General features: G+C 38.8%; 1 long non-coding RNA gene across 2 annotated transcripts; it reads left to right on the plus strand.

Annotated features, from left to right (window-relative positions):
• The first annotated feature begins 360 nt into the window (after nt 1–360).
• Nucleotides 361–6,970, plus strand: LOC113887770. Of its 2 annotated transcripts, XR_003509819.1 has the most exons (4): nt 361–1,309; nt 1,600–1,712; nt 5,210–5,292; nt 6,932–6,970. It is a non-coding gene; the product is annotated as an uncharacterized LOC113887770 (long non-coding RNA). The 2 variants fall into 2 exon arrangements; XR_003509818.1 differs by having other exon boundaries at nt 361–1,712.
• The last annotated feature ends 3,253 nt before the right edge of the window (nt 6,971–10,223 follow it).

Consider the following 10,223-nt stretch of genomic DNA (forward strand, 5'->3'; position numbering starts at 1 on the left):
ATGTCTATTTATCATTGCCTGTACATATCCACTCTTGGTTGTAGCTTTTAACATCATTTCAGTTGAGTTATGTTACTAAACATGTTAAGTTTTGTTACATTACAAAATTATCAGTATCATTTGGTTTGAAATATAGAATTATTTGGCCTTAAAAATACAGCAGTAGTGCACAAATTTGATACTATTAATGCAAATATTTATCATCAGAGTGAAAGTGAAAACGTTAGTCACTCAGTTATGTCTGACTCTTTGTGACCCCATGGACTGTAGCCCACCAGGCTTCTCTGTCCATGGAATTCTCCAGGCAAAAATACTGGAATGAGTTGCCATTATCTTCTCTAGGGAATCTTCCAGACCTAGGGATCGAACCCTGGTGTCTTGCATTTCAGGCAGATTCTGTACCACCTGAACCATCAGGGAAGCCTTATCGTTAAGGAGTGATTACAGTTTCATGATTTCATGCAAAGAAATACAAAAAGGTTTCATAATATCATAGAGAGATTCCCATTATAGAGATTTTACTGTTTTAGGTTTTGTTACTTTGTTTTGAAATTGCCTGATACTTCAAGCAGGAGAAAATTCCAAATCACTTGGAAATAGAAGAAAATTTCAAAGCAAAAAGAAGCTGGTGTGACCAGATGATGTGTCATGTAGGACTTTCATTAATGCAATGTCATAATTTAATTTGTGACATATTTATTCCATAATTGTTTCAGTGAATCTCACAAATACTGATGCTCTCTCAGGATTGAAGAAACATGGTATGTGCTTCTAAGAAGTCAAAATTGATTTCTGAAATTTCAAGCATTATCTCACATATTTTACTCACATATATGGTTCCAGATCTCTAATGTAGCTGGCTCCTATGTTACATAAAGTCCTGAAAAATTGGTTTAAATGCACAAAAGGTTGAAAGACCATTCATACTTTTTAAAATGGAAAGAGTATTGGTTTTATTTTCTACTTTACAATGTCTGCACAAAACTTGCTACAGAGTCAACATTACAATGAATTTCACAGTTGTTAAGATCACAATGAACTTGTAAGCAAACTCTAAAGAAAAAGACTGAAGCACTATGGATCATTATTTGAGGTACATTGACAGCTGAGGATCATTAGAAATATTTTCTGCTATTAATTCATTTGTGATTGTCATATACAGAAAGTTATGATCAGAAGCTAAATGTAATCTGTGCACCAACAATCTTGATAATTTTTATACCTTTCAATGTTTTCAGATTTCTAATGAGAAATCCCAGCCAGCTCTCAGATAATGAAGTGTCATCAAATACTACAATGCCAGAGTAAGGTAGACATAGTCCTTACCTACATATTAAAAATAACATTTAGGTGTTAAAGTGTGAAAAACTGCTTTCCAATGTATATATATAATTTAAATAGCCAACTCTGCAACATTTTCTCAAGAGTTGCTTTTCTATGTTTTGTGCATCAGTTATTTTTCTTCATGTGTGCAGCAGTATTTTGCAATTATTGGCCATCTTTTACTCCTGATTTCCCTTGTAGAAGATTGATTAGCACAATCAGTCACTAGAAAGCAATTTTCATCACCAAAGGCAGCTTCTTTTCTCTCTTGATTAGCAGCCCTGCTTCAAGTTATTCAGCAGAAATAGATAATCTATAAGAACATTGCCAGACAAACATTCTGATAAGAAAAAGAGGGCCGAACCTGAATATTGCTGACAGTATTCCAGGTGGGTAAATGATCAATGAAGCTGCTCTGCCTTGTGTTTCTATGATATTCCTGTTTTATCTGGAGAACTGAACCTTGAGTACTGGTTTTTGTTTTTCTCATTTTTGTATGAATCTTTGGGTTTTTGAGGAGAACACAAATTTGCTTGCAATGTGTGTGAGGAGAGGGAGAATGCCTATTATAGATACAAACCAATGAATCTATATTTCTATGTGTGTTCTGTCACCCCCACTGGAAGTACTACCTGAAGAAATAAGTCAAATAAAATTCAATTGAACCAGATAATCTCTGTTTGTTCCTTTAAATTATGTCCTATTATGTAATAAATGTTAGCTCTCCTGTTTCAATTTAAAATAAATTTAGGGAGGAAATATTTATGTTGGCAGAAGAAAGATGAAAGAAGCAGCTCAGTAATTCTTCCCTCCTAAAGCTTGCAGTACTTTGCTTGGAAAGAATGCCTGGGGAAACAGCCTAATGGAGGGGAAACGTTCGTAAATTTTGGGTTCACACATAGGTCAAAATCTTCAGTAGGTCCATTTAATAGCTGTGTGCCTTTTAACATTTCCAAACCTCAGTTCTCTCATCTGTAAAATGACCACAATATGTTACTTTGTCAAGATTAGAGATGTTGTATCAAAAAGCTGAACTCACAGTGGGTTCTCAGTAAATGATAGCTATTTTCTTACTTACATCTGTATCTATCTATCTATCTGCTGCTGCGTCGCTTCAGTCGTGTCTGACTCTGTGTGACCCCATAGATGGCAGCCCACCAGGCTCCTCCGTCCATGGATTTTCCAGGCAAGAGTACTGGAGTGGGGTGCCATTGCCTTCTCTGATCTATCTATCTACCTTCAGTTTATTTCTCTTCCTATCTATTTATTTATGTAGCTATGTAGACTTGAGTTGCTAAAGAAATGGCTACTCATGGCTATACCTTTTAACAATCAACACAAGTTAAAACCCTCTTTCTCCATTTCTTTCTGTTACAGTATCACATGCTTGGCAGCAGAATCAATCTCTTTCCCCTCCCTCTACCAAACTCCCAAATCTAGTCTCCTCCAGCCCCTATCATCTTTTTCCTCAAATACAATCCAATACATTCTTTGTCTTCACCACTTCCTCTGCCATTAACAATGTAGAGCAAATCTATCCAACCCCTATCATCAGTTACTATGCTATTTCTCCAAATTTGCCCAACTAAAGGCCCCAAAACAAGCAGGCAAGTAGTTGGATAGGGGAGCAGCTATGAATACTGTTTAGTTAACTGTGCTTCCCTACCTCCCCTACTCCCATTATTCTCCCCTCCAGCTATCAAATTCAGAGAGGACAATTTCTTTGTTTCCTGTTATTCAGTACACTGTTGTTGTTCAGTTCTAATTCATGTCCAAATTTGCAACCCCCCTGGAGTGTGCCAGGCTCCTCTGTCCTCCACTATCTCCCAGAGTTTGTTCAAATTCATGTACTTTGTGTCGATGATGATATCTAACCATTTCATCCTCTGCTGTCCCCTTCTCCTTTTGCCATCAATGTTTCCCTGCATATGGGTCTTTTCCAATGAGTCAGCTCTTCGCATCACGTGGCCAAAGTATTGGAGCTTCAGCTTCAGCATTAGTACTTCCAATGAATACCCAGGGTTGATTTCCTTTAGGATTGACTGGTTTGATCACCTTGTTGTCCAAGGGACTCTCAAGAGTCTCCAGCACCACAGTTCAAAAGCATCAATTCTTCGGCACTCAGCCTTCTTTATGGTCCAACTCTCACATCCATATGTGACTACCAGAAAAACCATAGCTTTGACTAGATGGACCTTTGTCGGCAAAGTGATGTCTCTGCTTTCGAAGATGCTCTCTAGGTTGGTCATAGCTTTCTTTCAAAGAGCCAGCGTCTTTTAATTTAATGACTCTGGTCACCATCTGCAGTGAATTTGGAGCCCAAGATAATCAATTACCCATTCAGAATTTTTTATTTCCTAGAAAGCAAAGTTGAAGATTTTTTTCCCTGAAAGATTAGGAATGAATGTTATGAAAACCTCTAGGGAGTCTGACCAATTGTGCTTTATCTTCATCTCTTTTATTCTAGCTAACATTTTCAACCTCCAGAAAAGAAAGGTACAACGGACCACTCAATTTCCTGAAATACAAAATAAGGCCTACTTCATGTGTCATCACATGTGAATAAGCCAGTGGCTGCTACATAACTTCCTCTGAATTACCATGATAATTCAAATTGTAAAAGTTCCACAATAGTTCTGCAAGGAAGGAAATATGCTGGGGAATTTACACCAGATTTAAACTTATACAGTCCCAGCTGTTAGGAAAATGCAGATCTGTACCAAAAGCCAAACAAGAGCTGTAGAAAATTTTCTGAATATTATTATGACATGAGGTTAATGTGGTATATTTTTGCTGAAATGTGTAAAACTAAGTTTAGCATATAAGATCCTCTATCATTGACTCCTTATTATAATATCTGTGCAACCAATTCAATTATTCTTAAAATGTGTAAATCTGATTAAAAAGTATCTATTGAATCTATAATATAGTTAATCATATGCACCAAGTGGTTGATACTGATAGTGTTTTACATGCCAGTAGTGAAAGTGAACATCACTCAGTTGTGTCCTTGACTCTGTGGCCCCATGGAGTATACAGCCCTTGGCCAGTAGTGCTGCACATATTGTCTGTCCACCATCCCCTTGACCCTTGCACAAAAGATTTATATGATTCATAGAGTGACTAGGACACTTGTTAGTGATAAGTGTTCTGGGTGATTTAGTTTCTAATTTAGGAGCCCCATTCTTCACCATGGCAGTAGCACAATCAGCTGTGTGGCAATGTGTGAAGGCAAAGGCGGTGTAGATTAGACCTGCAGTTTTGGGCTTTGCCCCCATGAACTTGCATCTGAGTGACCTTATATGGCTTTGATACATGGGAATATTAGAATCAGATGTTCCATTTGACAATCAAATGAGAAAAGGCATTATAGGTAGTTGATACTTATACTTACATTGAAGAGGAAAAGTTAAAATTTTACATAACCTCCTGCTCCTTCTGCCTCTGTAACTCAGACTCCTTGCAAAGTCTGGATCACGTAGGTCATGTAGTCTCAGAAAGTGGGGACTCAATACTAGGAATTGGAGCTTATCCCACTCACCCTTGTCGTACTCTTTGCAATCGCCCAGCCCTTACAAACCCGCTTAATCATGCCTGTTTGTGTATAAAAACTCTGTAACCCCTTTGTTCAGGGCTCAGAACTTGGAGTGTTAACTCCTCTGGGCCTGCCAGCATAATAAACTTGCATTCTCCAACTCTCCAAGTGTGGTGCTTGATTTCTCGAGTACTGGTTTCTGCAACATTTCTGGAGGCCCCAGCAAGATTCCAACCATGCTGGCCCCTTGAGCCACTGTACTGGTGGCTCAGCCTGGCTGGAGTGAAGGGACCCCGAGATGAACAAGAGGGTGCACCACCTGATGGTATTCTGGGTTCTCTTTTGGACCAGTGTTCTGACTCTCCAGAAGGCTGAGCCCCGACTGGACTCATTGGAGGGATGGACCAAGTCACCAGGAATGGCCACAGGATCAGGTAAGGCCCTGGGGCCAGTCCCCAGTCAGGTCCTACCCCAACGGGTAGAAGAGGAGACTGATCACCTCCTTGGAGCTCCCAGGAAGGGAGCATCAGATAGGGAGAACTGGGAACTCAGAAGAAGGAAGGTATCTTGACTGCTGACCTCCTTGGAGCTCCCAGGAAGGGAGTAACAGTTAAGGAAACCTGAGGACTCAGGAGAAGGGAGGCATTGTGATAGCCTCTGAAGGATTGTGAGTGCGTGATTACTGATTGAACAGACCAAGGGAAATTTTTCATTTTGGAATCTGCAAATCCAATTCTTTTTGCATATGCAATTAAAAACAGCTAGCTTGTTGAAAGGCCTGCCTAGGGAAAAGCTTGTGGTTAACCCTTTCCATGTCCTTGAAATACACAGCCAACTTTGCCTGAGACCTCAGACTTGGGCTAATTAGAACTTCAAGCAAAGGGGAAAAAAATGGAGGTCAAAGAGATATTTTAAATCTCAAACAGAAAACTATAAGATCTCTGTCAGTCTGTCTGTCTGGATTTATGTATGTCTCAGTGTAAGTCTTTTGTTTTTTTCTGATAATATTGTTGAAGTTGTAAATGAGTTCTAATTTAATTGGCCTAAAGAAAAGTAAGCACTTACAAATCAAAAAATTCTAAATACAAAAAAATTAACCTAAATAAATTCCAGATTCATGTGAACTGGGACATATCCAATATTAAATATCTAGTATTAATATTTGTTTGCTAATCTAGCAAAGAAAGTAGGATGTATGTTTTTAATAAAGAAGGTATAAAAAATAAAAATTACATTTTATGAAAGGAAAAGAAAGTAGGTCTGACTTACAGGTGGCTGTTACAAAAAGTGAATAGAAGGTTTGTGAAAAGTGGACCCTGAAAAAAAAGTTTTGTGCATGGTTAGGTCTAACTAAGTTTAAAATGAATTTAATTAAGTTTATTTTATTATTATTATTATTTTTTTACTAGGTATCTCTTTCCTTTTTTTTTTTAAATTTTATTTTATTTTTAAACTTTACATAATTGTATTAGTTTTGCCAAATATCAAAATGAATCTGCCACAGGTATACATGTGTTCCCCATCCAGAACCTTCCTCCCTCCTCCCTCCCCATACCATCCCTCTGGGTCATCCCAGTGCACTAGCCCCAAGCATCCAGTATCGTGCATTGAACCTGGACTGGCAACTCGTTTCTTACATGATATTTTACATGTTTCAATGTCATTCTCCCAAATCTTCCCACCCTCTCCCTCTCCCACAGAGTCCATAAGACTGTTCTATACATCAGTGTCTCTTTTGCTGTCTCGTACACCGGGTTATTGTTACCATCTTTCTAAATTCCATATATATGCATTAGTAAACATAAATACAGTTTATTTTTTTATTTTTTTAATTTTATTTTATTTTTAAACTTTACATAATTGTATTAGTTTTGCAGTTAAATGAGTTTAAAGTAAGCTGGTGCAAAAACTAAAATTCAGCCTTTCTCTCGGTTAAGAGGACATACTTTCTTCAGATGTTGAACTGCTTTTAATTATAGATTTAAGTTTCTTTACCTCTTAATTGATCTCTTCTATATTTACCTTTGAAATCTTTTGTTAACTTTGGTTAAGTGAATAACTATTATTTTACAGTGACTTATATGATCCTATAAAGAAAGCTGAATGCTGAAGAATTGATGCTTTTGAACTGTGGTGTTGGAGAAGACTCTTGAGAGTCCCTTGGACTGCAAGGAGATCCAACCAGTCCATCCTAAAGGAGATCAGTCCTGGGTATTCACTGGAAGGACTGATGTTGAAGCTAAAACTCCAATACTTTGGCCACCTGATGTGAAGAGCTGACTCATTGGAAAAGACCCTGATGCTGGCAAAGACTGAGGGCAGGAGGAGAAGGGGATGACAGAGGATGAGATGGTTGGATGGCATCATTGACTCGATGGACAGGGGTTTGGGTGGACTCCGGGAGTTGGTGATGGACAGGGAGGCCTGGCGTGCTGCAGTTCATGGGGTCGCAAAGAGTCGGACACGACTGAGCGACTGAACTGAACTGAACCTGACTGAGTGTTATAAACCCTTTTGATATTTATTGACAAAGCCTCCTAAATAACTTAACTTCTAGCTAACTTTGGGATGCTTCAAAGGGCCCCTGAGACATCCCCAAAAGCTAAGCTACTTGAGTTCATTGGACATGTTAAATTACATGGGAAGTACTGTTAAAGGGGTAAAAAAATCTTTTCAGGTTAGTTACACTGTATGGTTGATATTACTAATATAGATATCTTAAAACTGTGAAATTCATGATATGGTTTGATATCAGATCTGATATGTCCTGATAAACTATGGTCAATTAGAGTTCTAGTTATCATATTAAAGTGTTACATATAACAACAATGACCAGGTTTCTTTGTCAATTGCAATAGAATTAGATTTTAAACATGACTTCCATGGTTTTATTCTCATGCCTTCAGAAGAATACTGCTAGTTCTTCAAGATTTATGGAAAAGACTTTCTAAGATTAAGCAGATAAACAGATTTTGTTATTAACAGTAAGCTGGACTGAGATTTGGTCTTCTGTTTAGAGAACAAAGTGTTCTTAGAATGCAGCTTTTGATAACAGATAATTAATTTTCTTTGCCTTTAAGTGATTTATATTTATTTTTAAAATCTTTTTGTTACTTTGGTAAAGTAAATATTATTTAAGATTATGGTACATGTAGACAAAGCTCATTCTGCTTCTACAAAAAATAACACCTCACAGTTAGACTTGTGCTATCCTGATGTCCTTAAAACCTGGCAAAACCTGCTTCTAAATCAGGAAATTGAAAATTGATAAACAACAGCTAAAAAGCAAAGAGCCAGAGTTATGGGAAATTCAAGATGGCCACTTGGCTTTTCCTGGCTCCCTGACAGACCTCATTTTTATTTGATGGGTTAAAGTCTTCCCTGGCTACAGTGTTAATGCCCTCACAATGAGTTCTCCAAAAGAAAAAAAAATATATTTCACCGAATATTGAGTTTTAGTTTTGTTAATTAAGGTCTGTGTTTACTAAGACTCACTTCTGAGATAGTTCCTTGTTATGTTATATTGCTAAAAGTTTTAATTAAGTTATTACAAAAGGCACTCTACGATTGTTTCTAAAGCTTATCTCAGTAACCAATCTTTGGATAAAGGCCAGATGCTCCATGATGTACAACCAGGAGATTAACAATTGGCTATAATCATTTAACTGAGACAGATGACCTGGGGTATACCAGGCTATATCCAATTAAAGTTCTTGACTTAAATTCTTGCTTGTGACCTTACTAATAACTGCTAGCTATATTATTTTCTATGTAGCTTGTTTCAGAAGATTATTTCTTATGTTACCAAATACGTGACTGAGCCTGTGATAAAGTGCTGATATGCAGTTTCATATGAGATCGATAATTATAATGATGTAACTCTAGATATGGGAAGAAACAACAAGAGGAAATATTTTCCTGGACCAAGAGGCTAGTAAAACAGATAAGGTCCAGAGACTTTTGCTACTTACAAGATCTGGTCTAGTGATAACACATTGAGTGGCCTGTCAATGGAATCTTTGTTAGACTTGGGAACGAGCCTTCCCAGGACCGTGGGACACAATGACCATGATGCCCCCAAAACATGGTCAAATATGTGGCTATGAAGGGTCACTGCTCACTAGAAGTTGGCCCTTGCCAGCTGCCTCTACAAAGGTTAAATCATGACCACTACAAGATGCTGACCTTCAACACCCCCTTGAAAGGAGTTCAGGGTGGAGACAAAAAATAAGGCAGTCTGTGCTCTGGGAAATACCCAGAAAAACAGGCCTTCAGATAGTCAGATGTTTTCAGGTAAAGGTTTTTACGAGTCCAAATTCTTGCATCTTCTCATACCTAGAGAAACTCTAATGTCACCAACCAATGTCTGGACCTGGTTCTCCTGGCTAGTGCCTCAGCAGCTTTCCTACTTCTATTAATCTTCGGGCCATACATTTTTAACTTTCTTGTTAAGTTGGTTTCTCCAGGTAGTAGTACAACAAGAATATCCCCCGGCCAACACCCAGACAGTGCTGGAACAAGCTGCTTATCGTTCTGTGGACTCTCACCTCCCTCTGTAAATGCACGCCGAGGTCCTCAGGCTATTCTCCCTTTGAGATCTTATATGGGAGACCACCCCCAGTGATAAAAATCTCAAAGGAGACCACCAAAAACTAGCTGACCTGGAGATGTCCCAACACCTCCAAGCCCTGGGAAAAGTCTTCTGCCATATCGCCCGAGAAACCTGAGAAAGGACACCCATTCCATTGGGCAGTTGGGTTCATCCCTATCAGCCAGGAGATGAGCTATGGGTTAAAGACTGGAAAAAGGAACCACCACTTCAGCCAGTTTGGACAAGCCCTCACAGGGTCGTCCTGGCAACCCCTACTGCTGATAAAGTTATAGGTGTCATCCCTTGGATCCACCACACCAGAGCCAAGAAGGCAGCGACTTCCTGTAATGAGAACACCTGGAAAGCAATTCGGGACCCTGAAAATCCCCTCATGGTCTGGTTCCAAAAACAATGACCCTCACCCATGAAAGACACTGAGCCCTGCTCTACGCACTCCGGAAGCTGACTAATTAACACAAGGTGGAATCTTAAGGATCTGGCTATCAAAATGTCAATGGATTTTCATTGTCAACCTTGGCCTCTATCCCTGATTGGTATTATTGCTGTGCTCTTCGCTACAGGACTAGATTCAGTCACACCCCAGGACTGGGATTTGGGTCAAAAGCTGCGGTTAGCTGTCTGTTATCTCACTGTAGTGGGAAGCCTCATTCTTATTAAATGTCTCTTACGATCGATTCTCCCTACTAACTAAATCATTCACAGTATAGCTGACCCCCCCCCTTCATGATAGGTTCAGTTGTTATAGCCGTGACA

The sequence above is a fragment of the Bos indicus x Bos taurus genome, chromosome X (assembly GCF_003369695.1).
Source record: "Bos indicus x Bos taurus breed Angus x Brahman F1 hybrid chromosome X, Bos_hybrid_MaternalHap_v2.0, whole genome shotgun sequence".
Classification (NCBI taxonomy): Eukaryota; Metazoa; Chordata; class Mammalia; order Artiodactyla; family Bovidae; genus Bos; species Bos indicus x Bos taurus.